At 35.9% G+C, this 16,584-nt stretch overlaps 1 protein-coding gene across 1 annotated transcript in view; it reads right to left on the bottom strand.

The window, feature by feature from the left end:
- Positions 1 to 15,733, bottom strand: part of LOC114031799 (guanine nucleotide-binding protein G(olf) subunit alpha) — a 375,339-nt gene extending 359,606 nt beyond the window's left edge. Inside the window, exon 1 of the mRNA XM_027846936.1 lies at positions 15,687 to 15,733. The gene's annotated coding sequence lies outside the window, so the exon portion shown is untranslated. The remainder of the gene's footprint in view (positions 1 to 15,686) is intronic.
- Between the last annotated feature and the right edge of the window lie 851 nt (positions 15,734 to 16,584).

The raw sequence follows: 16,584 nt of genomic DNA, 5'->3' as shown, positions 1-16,584 counted from the left end.
TGTGTGACCCTGGGCAAGTCATTTGACCTTGTTTGCCTCAGTTTCCTCACCTGTAAAATGAACTGGAGAAGGAACTGGCAAACTACTCTAGTATCTTTGCCAAGAAAACCCCAATCATGGTCATGAAGAGTTGGACATGACAAAAAAACCAACTGAACATCATAACCAAAAGAACATTAGACTGAAAATCAGATATGGGATCTGATTCAGGTTCTGTTAAATTGGCTGTAACTTTATTGAGGCAAATCACTTCCCTTTTTTGGGAATCATCCTGCAAGATTGTAAAATGAGGGAATTGTACTTTGTAATCCCCAAAGCCCCTCCTAATTTTAATACTATATTTTTATTTTGACACCATTGAAAAAGGAGGATTCAACTTTACCTCTAGAAAACAATTAAATGAAATAATTCATGTTAACCACCATCAGCTACAATTTCCTGAATTTCTTAAAATAGCACATGATAATGAACAGATTTTTACAGTTTTTGAAGAAGGGAAAGGAGATTGGAGAGTGTGGTAAGATTTGAGGGAAAAATAAGATCCTGGGAGTATTATGACTATGATTCAGTTGGACTTTTATTGTTATGAAAGAACTTTTCCATCACTGAAAATAAGCATATTCAGCATAACTTGTTTTCCTAAGCCATTTTTGTTATCACTAATATAGCATCACCATTTCACATTAAATATGAATAAGCAGAATGTCCCAGAATACATGTTTGTTTTTCCTCTGCTCTCCAGATGAGAAAAATCAGATTATAAACAGTAGCATTGCCATGCAATTTTCATTGATGCAGAGACAACATCTGCTCATGCTGAAGAAAAAATATAGGAATACCAACATAAATATTAACTATAAAATAGCTGTTGACCTGAATGGATCCTAACTACAGCATAAAACCTGTGTAGAACTGATGAAATTAGAGTGATCAACGCTAAGTGCAAAACTAGGGTTCATTAAGGTCTGGCCACACACAAACAAAATCATCCTCAGACTCTGTATATTCAAGGTCTGACTGGTCTATGCGAAACAAGAGGCATTTACTCCTGCTGCTGGAGAAACAAGAAAATTGCAGTTTCTGATATGTGCCCATGAGACCAATCACCTTATGAAAAGTGCTAGATGTTTTCTGATAGCATGATGAGATAACTATACCTTTTCTCATGCTCAGAAGACTGTAAAAAGAAAAAAGTCATCAACAATACAGGTATAAAAGCCCATGTCTTCTTTTTAAAGAGTAGCATACAGTTCAAACTAAGGGGAGACAGTAAAAAGGAGAGTTCCCTCACTCCATGTCAGAATGGATGAGGATGGGGTCATGTGGGGACAGACAATGGAACTTTAGCAAGCCTGGCACAATGACTTGCACAGAGTAATAATTTCACTCAGGTTCTTTAAATTGAATAGTTAAAAATTTGATAAGTCTGCTATTTATGACTTAGCTCATGAGGGAAGGTCAAACTATACCAGATTGCTATCACTCTAATTCCTGAATTAATACCATTACTATGACTGGCATGAACTTGAGGTGGGTATACTGACCATGCAGGATAGTGACTTTTGCTTGATTTCTCCTCTCCCTCTTCCCCTCACCCCACATACAAACGGCCAGTCTTTACCATTTCTTTCTTATTTTTCTCTTCTTTCCTATTCTCTTCTGTTCTCTTTTGTTCATTTTTCTCTGTCTGGCTGAATAGATTTATAAATTAAGCATTTAGTGTCTATGAAATGAACATTATCTGTAGAGTGCCTTCCATTCTGTTGCAATCATAATACACCAACACATTTTACTGAATATATTTGAGTGGTAATGTGGCACAATGGATAGAGAGCTGGCCTTGGAGCCTAGAAGATCTGAGTTCAACTTGCACCTCTGGCTAATACTGACTTGATGCTGGACAGGTTATGTAACCTCTTGGCGCCTCAGTTACCTCACTCTGACTATAAGTTACAGATGAGCTGCCTCTTGGCTTTGGTACAGATGTTCCCTCAACTAGGAATTCCCTATACCAATGAAATTCCAGAGTTAGGCCAAAAACATTTTTAAAGGTCATCTACATGTTACATCAAGTATACACAACATAATAAATACATAATTAAAATTTGTCTAATAGCAGGAAACAAAACATAAATTTTATCTGTAGGAAATTTTTGAGATAGGTCAATATGTACCACAGGCCCTCTGGCTCAGCTGATGCTCTTTCCCCACTCAGCTGCCCTCGGCATTCGGATCTCTTTTCTATCACCCTAAAGAAATCCCACAGAATTGGAAGAGTCCTCGGAGGTTCTGTTGTCCAACTGCTCCCTGAAAAAGATTCTGTCTGTCTCTGCCCTTGAAGTCATCAGTCAGGTGACAATCTCTTCACTTCACCAAACTATTTATTCTCCTTTGACTCATTTGTTAGTTCTGTCCACTATCAAAACAAAATTCACATTTGCAACTTGCTTTTATTGCTCCTTGTCCACCTTTTGGGCAAAAGCAAAATGGGAATTCTTTCTCTCTAACCTTTCTCACATAGCAGTCCTTTAGTTATCTGAAAAAAGCTATTACATTGTCTCTGAACTGGTAATTTCCTCAGGCTAAATGACTCAACTTCCTTCAATTGATCCTGATAAGGCAAGATTTCAAGCCTTGTCATCATCCTAGTCAGCATTGTCTGGATGGGCTCAAGTACATCAATGTTTCTTCTAAAATATGATGGCCAAGAACTGAACACTGATATACCCATGTGGTGTGACCAGGGAAAAAAGCAGCAAATCTGTCACCTTCATCATCTGGGATCTCACATTCTTCATTCCTGCTCATTCTGCCTGTGTTAGCTTTCTTGACTGCCATATTACAACATTCCCTCATGTTGAGGTGATTGTTCACAAAAACCTTCAGGAATTTTTTTTTCCACGTTAGAGGTTATTCTCTCACTACACCCCTAGTCCTGTACTTGAGCAGTTTTTTTTTTAAATACAGGATTTTACATTTATCCTTATAAAATTTATCTTGCTGTTCATCACTCATTTCAGTTAAAATCTTAAATCTTGACAATCATTAAATGTGTTAGTTATCTGTCCCAGCTTCAAATCCTCAGAAAATTTGATAACTGTATTATCTATGTTTTATCCAAGTCATTGACAAAAATGTTGAACAGATAGGGCCAATGATAAATCCTAGGGGCACTCTGCTTGATACCTTCTAGGTACAGGAGTGCTCAACGTTTTTTGTGTCAAGAATTCTTTTGGCTATCTAATGAATGCTATGAATGTCTTCTCAGAACCATGATTTTAAAAGCACAAAATAAAATGCATAGGATTAAAAAGGAAACCAATTATATTGAATTAAAGATGTAGTTTTCCCCCAAGTTTGTCAACCCCTTGGGGCTCTATGAACCATAGGTTAAAAACTGCTGTTCTAGGGAATCTTGGATTAATGATCATAATAAATTGGCTTGCTGTCTTTTGAGTGTGGCCATTCAAGCAGCTCTGAATTCAAATGCTTTTCTATCTCTTTCACATTGACACAACAGAGGCTCAGCCAAACGTTTTGCCAAACTCCAGGTATCTCTATGTCTACAGCAGTATTCTGATCTATGAGTCTAGTAACACAATGGGAAAAAAAAAAGGAAATGAAGTTAATTTGGCATGACCTGTTCTTGATGGTTAGCTCTTAGTCATCACCACTTCCCTCTCTAAATGCTCACAAACCATGCCTTAATGTGCTAGAATTTTGCCAAGAAATCAAAATTAAAATCAGGTCTATAATTTGAATTGTCCTCTTTATAAAAATGAGGACATTTGCTCCTTCACATGGGATGGCATTTAAGCTGGGCCTGGAAGGATGTTTATGATGGATAGCACTATTTCTTACACAGACACAAAGCACTAGTCTAGTTTATCCCTCTAAACTTGCTATGGTTATGGCTCAGACTTTCCTTGGGGCAAAGAAGGTAATTGAATGTTTAGACTCAGAAGGCTTTCTTTTGTGGTTGTTTAGCTACAGGCAGCAAGTGGGAGGAAGACTAAACAGAAATTACTCAGTATCAACAAAGGACTTAAACAAAATAGCTAATCATGCCAATAAAAACCTGAAAGCAAGATGTCAGATAGCAAAATTTACTGGTCTATTAAAATCATTGCTTCTGTTAGAAGTAATTCCTGCTAATAAAATTCTAGGCACATATGACAATAAGAAAAAGATATAGCCTCTTGCTACAATGAAATTGATTTTTTTTTTCAATATTCTTACTATGGAAAAGAAACTGCAATATATATGGTGGTAAATAAATGATTTATCCAGCCAACATAATCAATTTATTTATTTGCAACTAACCTTGGAGGGAAATAATTTTGATACACTGTATTAAAAACCTAAGCAAATACAGAAAAAAAAACCCCTGGACTTTCTCTACCATTTCAAACAGTGTGTATCACTTCAAATTTTGGCCTAAATTGCTGTTTTCCAAACAATTTTCTGTCTTGCAAAACTTTTCATTTACATAAACTTTTTGTACATTTTAAAGATTACTAATTTTTATATTTTATATGAGATTTAAGACCTTCATTAAAACCAGGATATGTAAAATCCTCTTTTTTCTAAATTCTACTATGCATATGCTGTTTATTAAGTTCAGAATAAAAATGTAGGAAAAATAAATACTATGATAGAGAGTTCATATGTAGCACAGTTTACATTGTAGATGTTCAATAAATGTTACATCAGAGCTATTGAATAAACAGTATATACAAACCCTGTGCAGTTTATATAAATAAAAATTGAAAAAAATAATTTTTTTTAAATAGATGCTACTAGTTCAGGTTGGTAGGCATAACACTAAGATTATTTTACAAGCATATCTACATATTTAAATTGACATATCAGAACAATGTTGCAATGTAGTTTACCTAGATTTCAATGAAACATTTTATTACTATCAATCTACATATTCTTATGGAAAGATGAAGAGATGTAGGCTAGACCTTAAATTGAAAAGTCTCAGAATTGGCTTAATGACCAGACCTATAGAATAGTCATTGAATGGCCCCATGTCTTAGTGGATAAAATGCTGGACTTAGAGATCAGGAAGACATATTTTCAAATACTATCTCTATTACTTACTAATTTGTTTTTTAATTACTAGTCATGTGATTGTGGGAAATCTCTCTGAGCCTCAGGTTCCTCATCTGTAAAATGGAGATAATAATACCTATAGTACTTACTTCACAGGGTTATTGAGATGCAAATGTGAAGAGATAATATATATAAGGCACTCTGCAAATGTTAAAGCATTATATTATCTGTTGCTATTGTTGCTATGTCAACTTTAGAAGAAGATCTCCAATGGGATGCCCTAGGAATCTGTGTTTGACCATATGCTATTCAACTTTTTTTTCAGTGATTTAGATAAAGACACAGATGGCAGGCCTATAAAATTTGAAGATGGCATGAAGTTGGGGGAAACAGAACATTAGATGACACTATCAAAAATACACTGGCAAACTACAACATTGAGATGAATTTAATAAGATGAGGTTTAATATGGATAAATGTGAAGTTTATACTTGACCTCAGAACAATTATCTTCAGCAGTACAAAATATAGGAGGTATGGCTAGACAGCAATTCTTTTCTTTTTTTTAACATTTATTAAATGTTTACTATGTGCCCCGCACCATGCTAAGTATTTAATAAATATGATCTTACAACAACTCTGGAAGGTAAATGTTATTATTGTGTCTATTTTTACAAACAGGGAAACTAAGACAAGTAGAGGTTAGAAAGTTATTTTTATCTGAGGCCAGATTTGAACTTAGTTCTTCCTGACTCCAAGGCCCTATTCACCATGCCACCCACCTGACCCATCTGAAAAAAAAGCCTGACAGTTTTAATGTACTGCAAGCTAAATATGAATCAATAATTTATTATGTTTATAAATTTTGTACATAAATCAATGGTATATTATGACAGTCAAGAGAGACATCTTAGGCTGAATTAAGAGAGACAAAGACTTTAGGTACAGGGAGGCAAGAGTCACTCTGTATCCGCTCCTGTCAAATCACATCTGGAGACCTGTTCATTTCCACTCTGCATTTTAGGACTGATACTGATAAACTTGGAGAAGGAAGTGGCAAACCACTCCAGTATCTTTGACAAGAAGATACCAAATGGCGTCATGTAGAGTCAGACATGACTAAAATGACAGCAATAAAATCGATAAACTGGACAGAGTGCAGAGAAATACAACTGTATTAGTGAAGGGCCTTGAGTTCATTCCTTCTATGGATAAACAGAAGGAAATGGGTATGGTTAGTCTGGAAAAGAGAAGACTCAGGACAGAGTATGAGAGATATCTTCTAGTATTTGAAAAGATCATGTGAAAAAGAAATTAGATTGTTTCTGTTTTGTTCCAAAGGGTCATAAATACAAGGCAGAAGTTGCAAAAAGGTTAATTATGTCTTGATGTAAGGAAAAATTTCCTAACAATTAGAGATTTCCAAGAGTGGAATGGGTGGCCTCAAGGGGTAGAAGTTTACCTTCCTTTGATCAAAGACCCGAGACACTGGAAAGTGTTCCTTTTGTAATATGAGAGTGCCACAAAAAGATCAAAAGCATCCAGTTTGGACTCTTTGAAAAGCTACTAAAAACTAAATATATTGTAAAGCCTCAACTGGCTGTTCTTTATTCTTACTGTAACTTTCCTTAATGCTATGCTATCTTCTTTCAAATCCCTTGCCCCTTTCCTTATTATTTCTCAAGTCTTGTCAAACTCATCCATGGTTGACTCCCAATATCCACCTCTTCTACTCCTACTGGTGCTGCAGAACAGAGATGGAGAACAAACTGAAAACATGCTGACCGTATCCACTACAAATATATATGTATACATATATTCATATTTATAAATACACATATTTATATTTTATATGTGCATATATTCATGTGTGCACACACCCACATACATAGGTATTTAGGTCAACATGTCCTTCCCTGAAGCAATGCAATTCTTTTACTCCTCTTTAACTGATTCTCTATCCTACTCTCCACAGAAGGTACTCCAAAATTTCTCTTCTCTTCAAGTCTTTCCAATTATCTCTCCCCACAGCCACTCAGCTAAGCACCTCAGTTCATATTTTACTCAGAAAACAGAGACTGTGTGCCACAGGTTACCTTTTTTCTTTACATTTCAAAACCCATTGACATCACCCCATCATCCCTCATTCTCTCACCTCCATTATCTAATGAAGAGATGACTCTTCTCCTTGTCAAGGCTAACCACTCTGAATGTCCCCTGGATTCCATCCCATCTCATCTTTCCATATTTTCCAGCAGATTATCCTCATAATCATTCTGTGTCTGTATTTCTTTGTTTCTATCTCTGTCTCATCTGTCTGTTTGTCTGTCTCTCTTTCTCCTTTCATTTTCAAATTCTCCCTAATGGTTCCTTCCTTATGTCCTATATTAGTCTGGAGTGATTAACTTACTCAACCCAAACTCTGTGTGAAGTAAGTGATAAGATTCCCACTCAATCTCATTCACAGGTCTTAGACTATGAATATTGAAAAATCTTTGAAAGCCATTTGCTGAAGTGAAATGATACCAGACAGGAAGTTATGCCAACTGGCAGAGGGATTTTGCCATATCCTCTCAGTCCTACATAAAAGCACTGAATTAGCAGGAATTGGGAAGTTCCAGCAGTGACAAGCAGGAGAGAGCATTTCAGCACATCTCTGAGGAGCAGAGGTATGATTTGGCTGTGATGGAGATGTAAGATATCAAAGAGGTTCATTGGTTCAACAGGCATATTGGAACACGAGACCTGGGTTGAACGTAGTCCTTGCTCTTTCCCCAACTTCTCCTCCTGGTGCCTGTCAATATATAGACAATATAATATAATCTACTGTTTATTACAAAAATCTTTCTAATAAAGTAATTTTTTCTTCAAACACAAAGAACAGGAATTAAAAAGACATAGCTAAAAATGTAAAATTAGACAGAAAGCCTAACTTCTGTATAAATGATCAATTTCTTGCTCAGAGATTGTGATTGAATTAATAATTTTTCATCTCAAATCAATTCCCTAATGTCAAGAGGAATGAACTACAGGACGTTAGTGGCGATTATATTGTCCCTGGGCTTAAAAGAAGCTAATTATTGTAACAGTGTTACACCTACAAGCACACCTACGTTTCTCCATCTTTAAAATCTGTCACTAGACCTGGCCATCCTCTAAAGCCATCATTCTGTATCTGTTTATACATTTACAACCAAACTCCTAGACATTGATTGTATCTACTTCTTTTCCTTCCCTGCTACCATCAACCTTTTTCAATCTGGCTTGTGACTTCATCAATCAACAAAAATACTTTTCTACAGAGTTACTAGTGATTTTTTAATCATCAAATCTGATAGCCTCTTCTCAATCTTTATCTTTTTCAACTTCTCTGCAATATTTGAAACCACTGACTACCATCTTCCTTCTGAATGTTCACCTCTTGGTCTTCATGATACATTCCTCTTTTGGTTCTCCTCCTGTCTGACTATTCCTAAGTTCCCTTTGCTGGTTCATACTTCATATCATCCTCCCTAACTTTGGGCATACCCCAAGGCTCTGTCCTATGTCTTTTTCTCTCTATTGCTTGGTGACTTCATAAGTCCCTCCCATCCCTGCTCCCCAAGACAGTGAGCAATCTGATATAAGTTATACATATGCAATCATGTAAGCATATTTCCACATTCATCATATTGTGAAAAAAGAAACAGAACAAAAGGGAAAAACCACAAAAAACAACAACAAAAGTGAAAATAGTATTCTTTCATCTACATTCAGACTCCATACTTCTTTCTCTGGATGTGGAAAGCATTTTCCATCATGAGTCTTTTGGAATTGTCTGTGATCATTGCATTGCTGAGAAGAGCTAAGTCTATTATAGTTGAGAACTGAATTTGTTTTTTTCTAGCTTTTTAAATTGCATGCCAAATTCATTGATCTGCTTTCCCCCCCTATTTTATTCATGCAAGCATTTAAAGATATAAAATTTCACCTAAGTATTGCTTTGATTGCATCCTATAAATTTTGGTATGTTGTTTTATTATTGTCATTCTCTTGGATGAAATTATTGACTGTTTCTATGATTTGTTGTTTGACCAATTCATTCTTTAGGATTAGATTATTTAGTTTCCAATTAATTTTTAAACTATCTTTCCATGGCCCTTTATTACATGTACTTTCTATTGTATCATGATCTGAAAAGGATGCATTTAATATTTTTGTCTTTCTGCATTTGATAGTGAGGTTTTTATGCCCTAATACATGATCAATTTTTGTGTAGGTGCCATGTACTATTGAGTAAAAGTATATTCCTTTCTATCTCCATTCAATTTTCTCCATAGGTCAATCATATCTAACTTGTCTAAAATTTTATTCACCTCCCTAACTTCTTTCTTGTTTATTTTGTGGTTATATTTATCTAGTTCTGAGAAGGGAGGTTGAAGTCCCCCACTAGTATAGTTTTGCTGTCTATTTCTTGTTGTAACTCACTTAATTCTCCTCTAAGAACCTGGCTGCTTTACCACTTGGTGAATATATGTTTTGTATTGATATTATTTCATTGTCTGTGGTACTTTTTAGCAAGATGTAATTTCCTTCCTTGTCTCTTTTAATTAGATCTATTTTTGCTTTTGCTTTGCCTGAGATTAGGATTGCTACCCCTGCTTTTTTTTTACTTCAGCTGAAGCATAACATATTCTGCTCCAGCATCTTACTCTATGTGTGTCTCTCCGCTTCAAATGTGTTTCTTGTAAACAACATCTTGTAGGATTCTGGTTTTTAATTCACTCTGCTATCTACTTCCATTTTATGGGAGAGCTCATCTCATTCACAGTTATAACTACTAACTGCATATTTCCCTCCATTCTACTTTTCCCATTTATACTCTCTCTCTCTCTCTCCTTTCACCCTGTTCTCCTCACCAGTGTTTTGCTTATGACCACCACCTCCCTCAATCTATCCTCCCTTTTATCATCCTGTCTTTTCTTTTCCCCTTCCCCTCCTATTTCCCTATAGGGTAAGACAGATTTCTTTACCCAACTGAGTGTGTATATTATTCCTGCTTTGCTTCAAATCTGGTGACAGTAAGGTTCAAATAATGCTTACCCCATCCCTTTTTTTCCTCTACTGTAATAAGTCTTTCATGCTTCTTCATGTGATATAATTTACCCCATTCTGCCTCTCCCTTTCCTCTTCTCCCAATACAATCCTTTTATTCAGCCATAAATAATTTTTCTTATCATAACATCAAAGTTAACTTACAGCCACACCCTCTGTTTAAGTATACTCTTTCTAATTGCCCTAAGAGAGATATAGTTCTTCAGAATTGCTATTATCATCTTCCCACATAGGGATATAAACAGCTTAATCTTATTGAATATTATGCTTTTTTTTCTTTCCTGCTTACCTTTTTATGCTTCTTTTGAGTCTTGTATTTGATGATCAAATTTTCTGTTCAGCTCTGGTCTTTTCATTGGGAAAGTTTGAGAGTTCCCTATTTCATTGAATGTCCACCTTTTACCCTGGAAGATCATGCTCAATTTTACTGGGTAGTTGATTTTTGGTTGTAATCCAAGTTCCTTTTCCTTCCAGAATATATTCCAAGACCTCTGATCTTTTAATGTAGAAGCTGCTAAGTCCTGTGTAATTGGGGCTATGGCTCCCTGATATTGGAATTGTTTCTTTTTGGCTGCTTGAAGTATTTTCTCCTTGACCTGATAGTCAAGGAATCTGGCTACAATACACTTTGGAGTTCTCATTTTGAGATCTCTTTCAGGAGGTGACTGGTGGATTCTTTCAATGATTTTTACCCTCTAGTTCTAGGATATCAGAACAGTTTTCCTTGATAATTTCTTGAAAGATGCTATCCAGTCTCTTTTCTTGGTCATGGCTAAATTTCTTGGTCAAGATCTCCTGGATCTATTTTCTGGGTCAGTTGTTTTTCCAAGGAGTTATTTTACATTTCCTTGTATTTTTCATTCTTTTGATTTTGTTTGACTGATTCTTTATGTCTCATAGAATGATTAGCTTCTACTTGCCCAATTCTAATTTTTAAGGAATTAATTTCTTCAGTTAGCTTTTGTACCTCCTTTTCCATTTGGCTAATTCTACTTTTAAAGCACTTGTTTTCTTCAGAGGTGTTTTTCTCCATTTGACCAATTCTATTTTTTAAGGAGTTGTTTTCTTTAGTCAATTTTTGGGCTTTCTTTTCCAAGCTATTGACTCTTCCTCTCCCCCCCTCCCAATTTTTCTTCTTTCTCTCTTAATTGATTTTAAAAATCCTTTGTGAGCTCTTCCAAGAGGACTTTTTGGGCTTGAGACCAATTCATATTCCCTTTTGAGGCTTCACATGTGGGCATTTTGACATTGTTGTCCTCTTCTAAGTTCGTATTCAGATCTTCCCTGTTGCCATAGTAGCTTTCTATGATCAGGGCTCTTTTTTTTTTTTTTTTTTTGCTCATTTTAAAAGTTGAGCTCTGTTCCTGGGGTAAAGGGGGCACTGTCCCAAGCTTCTTGCACTGGGGGCTAGGGTCCTGGTTCCTGGCTTTCTGCACTGAGGCCTCTGTGTCTGGTGGCTTGCCCACTGTGCTAGGGTGGCCTGGTCTAGTCATGCCTGTTGTTCCCTGGGTTCTGGGGCTGGAGTTTGACTTCTGCTCTCAGTCTGGAGGCCTCACAGCTGGACCATGGGGCATTGGTTGCTGATCTATGCTGTGGCTAAAAGCCTCCCACTGGCTTGCCCAGAAACTACCTGTGCCAGATTCCGCTCCTCTTTTACCCAAGTGAGACAGACCTTTCTTGAAGTCCTTCTAAGTTATCTTGGGCTAGAAAATTATTTCCCTCTGTCTTCTTTGTGGATTCTCACTCCAGAATTTTTTTAGAGGCTTGATTTAATATTGTTTCCAAGGGAAATTAGGGAGAACTCAGGCAACTTCCTGGCTTCTCTCTGCCATCTTGCCTCCACCTACCCTAATATTATTATTATTATTATGACTATTATTTTACTTGATTGAAAAAGTGCTTAAAATATAGTTTTATAAAGCAAAAATATTCTATCATTTAAAAGCATTATAAATTAGTATAAATACTGCTTTTGAAATAATGCTTACGGAAATTAATTTACATCTTCTCAAAAGAATGCTCAGCAGAAGTAATAAAAGTAAATATGACGCAAACATCATATATTATACAAGAAATAGATATTTGGCAATGGAAAAATACTGAAACAATAGTGATTGTAACTACTACTGTTCCAACTACAACTAGGGGAGCCCAGATAAAAAGAGGTCCTCTAAAACACGAATTAAATAGGGATTCTCTTAAGTCACATACATATATGCTACTTTTACCTATATATTAACATAGTTTGGGCATAAAATCAATGAATAGCAGCAGATAGAGTATTTTACATTAATCAGTGAATCAATAAATGAACAAATTACCTCTGATGTGCAAAGCAAAATTAGGATCATAGAAAGTAGAATCAAGACATATTTTTATGATAATTGTAGATTTTCTTCCATTCCCAATTCTAACCCTCTATAAAAATAACGTAAAATCAGCTCACATTAAAATTTAAAATTTGATGTGTTTGGACATTTTGATGCTCTTATTCTTAAATCTATGCAAGATTTGCTTCCATTGGAATTTATGAACTGTCAAGTAGCCTTGACCCATTGTTTTGTGGAAAAAGAGGCAAATGTTTGACTTCTAAAGGTCTATGTTCCTGTTAGTGCTACAAGTACCACTAAATAAAATAAGGAGTTAGGACTATTAGGGTACCACTAAGTACATGACAGAATTCAAGCAACTAAATGGAGTCCTAGGACCCAAGAAAATAAAACAAGGTGGGTCCTTTCCTCCCTTTCCATGAAATAGAAGGCTCATTTAATTTGAGATTAAGAATTTCTGTTGCTGTTAGTCCTAAAAGAGCTTACTGTATAAATACTTTCTATCTGAGCATTTACTTAAATTAAAAGTTAATTTGGTAAATTCAATGTATACAACATAGAATAAATCTGATTTTGATGCAAAACTGAGCAAGTTAATACCTTAAAAAGCATATAAAATCATTATTTTTTTTATAACTAGTACATTTAGAAAGCTTAGTTATTCTGCAATAGTCCATTACATCTTAACTCAATTTCTTAAGCACTAGACAATGGGGATAAATATATTCTTCTTTCTTGAATGCTAATTTGCTCAGCATGATATGAATTATGGATTTATTACATCCACTTGGGATAATGGTCACATGGCCCTACCAGAAAGCCATCATCAACAAATATCACAGCTTTAGAGACTATAAGCACATGACACTAAACTGGGCCCTACGTGAATTAAATTAAAAAGCACAATTCATGATGCTCTAAAGCAGAAATTTTTGTGGGGGGAGTGAGGGAACTGGGCCTGTGATTTCATTGGTATTGTTGTTCTGTCGTTTCAGTTGGGTCTGACTTTTTGTGACCCCTTTTAGGTTTTCTTGGCAAAGATATTGTAGTAGTTTGCCATTTCCTTCTTCAGCTCATTTTACAGGAGAGGAAACTGAGGCAAAGAGGATTAAGTATCTTATCTAGGGTCACACAGCTAGTAAGTGTCTGAGGCTGGGTGTGAATTCAGGTCTTCCAGATGCTAGGCCTGGCTCTCTATCCACTGTGCCACCTAGCTGCCCCCTTCATTTATATTGGAAATAAATAAGACAAAACAAACAAAAAAACTCTTCTACCAAAGCACATTGGTACTAGGTCTGCAATTAAGTTGCTGGAGAATTGAGAATCAGTATTTGTCCAAGTGGGGACTTGAATTAAAGTCTTTGTGAGTGAGAGGCACTTTATCTTCATCTGGCCTGCACAACATTCAGCTGTGGGCCACTTATGGCCACTTACTCCTTGTGGGCCTGCAAAAGGATTTTGGGCAGCCCATGAAAAATATAGAGAATGTAAAACAGGACCGTGGGCCACTTTGGTGGGCTGCAAGTGGCCTGCTAGCCATGTGTTATGCAGGCCTGATCTACATGCTGCAGAAATGGAAAAAAGCTATACATACATACATGCATATATATATATATATATAATATATATATATGTAAGTATAAGTAATATATTTGTTATACACATATATGAGTAAAAGATACATAAGTAGAATATATGTAAGTAGAATATTATATAAGCATAAGTATAAGAGTATAAGTAAGTATGAACACCTGCACAGCTGGATAGCTCTATGATATTTTGACAGCAAGATTATCAGGTATGGTATAAAGGAGACTCAACCAGAATTCCCTCAATTTAGCAGTAATCCTTTTTATGATCTTAGGAAGGTCATAACACCTCTGGGCTTTCCTCATTTACAAAATAAGGAGTTTGGACTAGAAGGGTCCCTTCTAACTCCAAAATTATATAGGAGTCATGAAAGGCTGTTATATGAAAGGAGAATTATATTTCTTTTCCATGGCCTTGAAGGCAGAGCTAAGAAAAATGAACATACCTTTTAGACTAGAGAGAAAAATTGTGACTTGATATAGATAAAAACTTACTAACAATTAGAGCTGTCCCAAAGTAGAATGAGCTGCTTCAGGAGGTCATGGGTTCTCTATCACTAGAGGTCTTCAAGTGAGATTAGGATGATCATTTGTTGGGCATGTTGTAGAAAGGATTATTATTCAATTATAGCTTGAACCAGATGGCCTCTATTATGATTTTTTTTCTAAGAAGACACAAGATATTTCTCTGCATTATCACCTATTGTTGCTGAGAGATAGAAAAGAAGAATTCTGCATGACAGCAGAGTTGGAGAAGCTTTAGCCAACTTTAGGAAAAATGTTGACTTTTCTAAAAAATATAATACTATTTGAGCTAAAGGCACCACCTAAGCCTCACGCTAGAAGCAATGGATACTACAGTTGCTATTGAGGAATGCAGAAAGAACTTGGAAGCACAGAATCAGAGAAGCCATTCAGTAAATAGTATTTTAGCAAAGGCATCATGCCTTGTGAACTGAGACACAAAACATCACACTTCACAATTCTAGATTTGTAGGGCACCTCAAGCACATTATAATCATCATCACTATAATCATAATTATAGCTAACATTTATCTCATTTGATCTTCACAACCACACTGTGAGGTAGGTGTGATTATTATTCCCATTTTACAGTTGAAAACATGAATTTTCCTCAAACATGTGCATCTTTGCTAGATTACTGTGTATGCTCACTCTTCTCCACAAATACTGAGCGCATTGGTGAAAGAGCATGGTATAGGTTTATGTTTGGGCTGTGACAAATTTATTATTCTGGCATTTCTTTTATATATCTGTGATATTACAATTATTATTGTTGCTTTCATCTCATTGTTAATTAAATGGTTCTGTCTAAGATCTACTGCTCCATCATTATGAGAGGCTGGGTTTATGTAAATAAAAGCACACTGGTGGTGTTTTAAGAGCTATAATAGTTCACAAGTGGAATGTGTTTTACTACAATAGAGTTACCCCTAAGTATTCTGAGAAAGTGAGTTTATAGATAAGGGCATGTTGGTCCTTATCTAGGAACCCTTATCTGCCAGTGAGGGTGGGCTGGAATGAGTGAGCCATCCCAGAGTGTGAATTTGGGGGCCCATGCTAGAGGCATCCTTACATAAGACATACTTACACCAAAATTCATCTCCATTGACAAAAGTAGCAACTTCAGAAAATAAATTCTCAGTCTCTGAATCTCATTTTAAATGGAACTTCTATCAAAGGAGTATACAGATAATCATCAAAGCAATGCTGGTTTCCTGAGATCATGAAAACATACCTAGTAACAAAGAGGGAAAATTTTTACAAGAAAGACAAAAGCCAAAATAGAGCCAGAATTGTTTCTAAACATATTCTTCAAATTTTCTCATAGGATATTAGTGGCTCTTAAAAAGACCTGGGGTTTGGGATCTGGAAAATACTTTAAGACTGACTTACAGGGCTGGGAAAGACAAAAATCCTCCCACAAATGAGACAATATAATTAGTCACAGCATAAAGTGCCCTTTTATTGCTATAATAGTACAGTTTAATAGAGGCTGAGTAAAACTGTTTTGTGAAAACAAAAAGCTTCTCAATTTTAGACTTGTCTGTATCTAACCATTTCATGAAAAGATCATGAAGTTTTGCCTTAAAAAGTAGCCTAATACTAGAAAATCAACATTTGTTTAACTATAAATAGAATTTAGAAATGTCCAAGAATTAGAATTTGATGAGATTGACTCTTCTACTCCCTACTCCCTGGCCACCTCACCAATGGCTTTGCCTCCTGGACTGAAAACCATGCCATGAAGGCTTTAATCGTTGGTGGTTTGGGGGGTGGGAGAAGAGGAGGAAAGGGACATGGAAGGGAACAAGCATTTATTAAATGCTTACTATGTGCCATACACTATGTTAAGCACTTCTACGAATCTGTCTCATTTCTTCCTCACAGTCATCCTGGGAAGTATTAGTATCCCTACTTTACAGTTGAGGAAACTGAGGCAGAGGTTGTGATTTGTCCAAGGTCATGCAGCTATTAAGTGCCTGAAG

The sequence above is a fragment of the Vombatus ursinus genome, unplaced genomic scaffold, assembly GCF_900497805.2.
Source record: "Vombatus ursinus unplaced genomic scaffold, bare-nosed wombat genome assembly UNPS02015255.1, whole genome shotgun sequence".
Taxonomy (NCBI): domain Eukaryota; kingdom Metazoa; phylum Chordata; class Mammalia; order Diprotodontia; family Vombatidae; genus Vombatus; species Vombatus ursinus.
The sequence above is the reverse complement of the archived record's forward strand: the minus strand, read 5'-3'. Positions and strand labels throughout refer to the sequence as shown.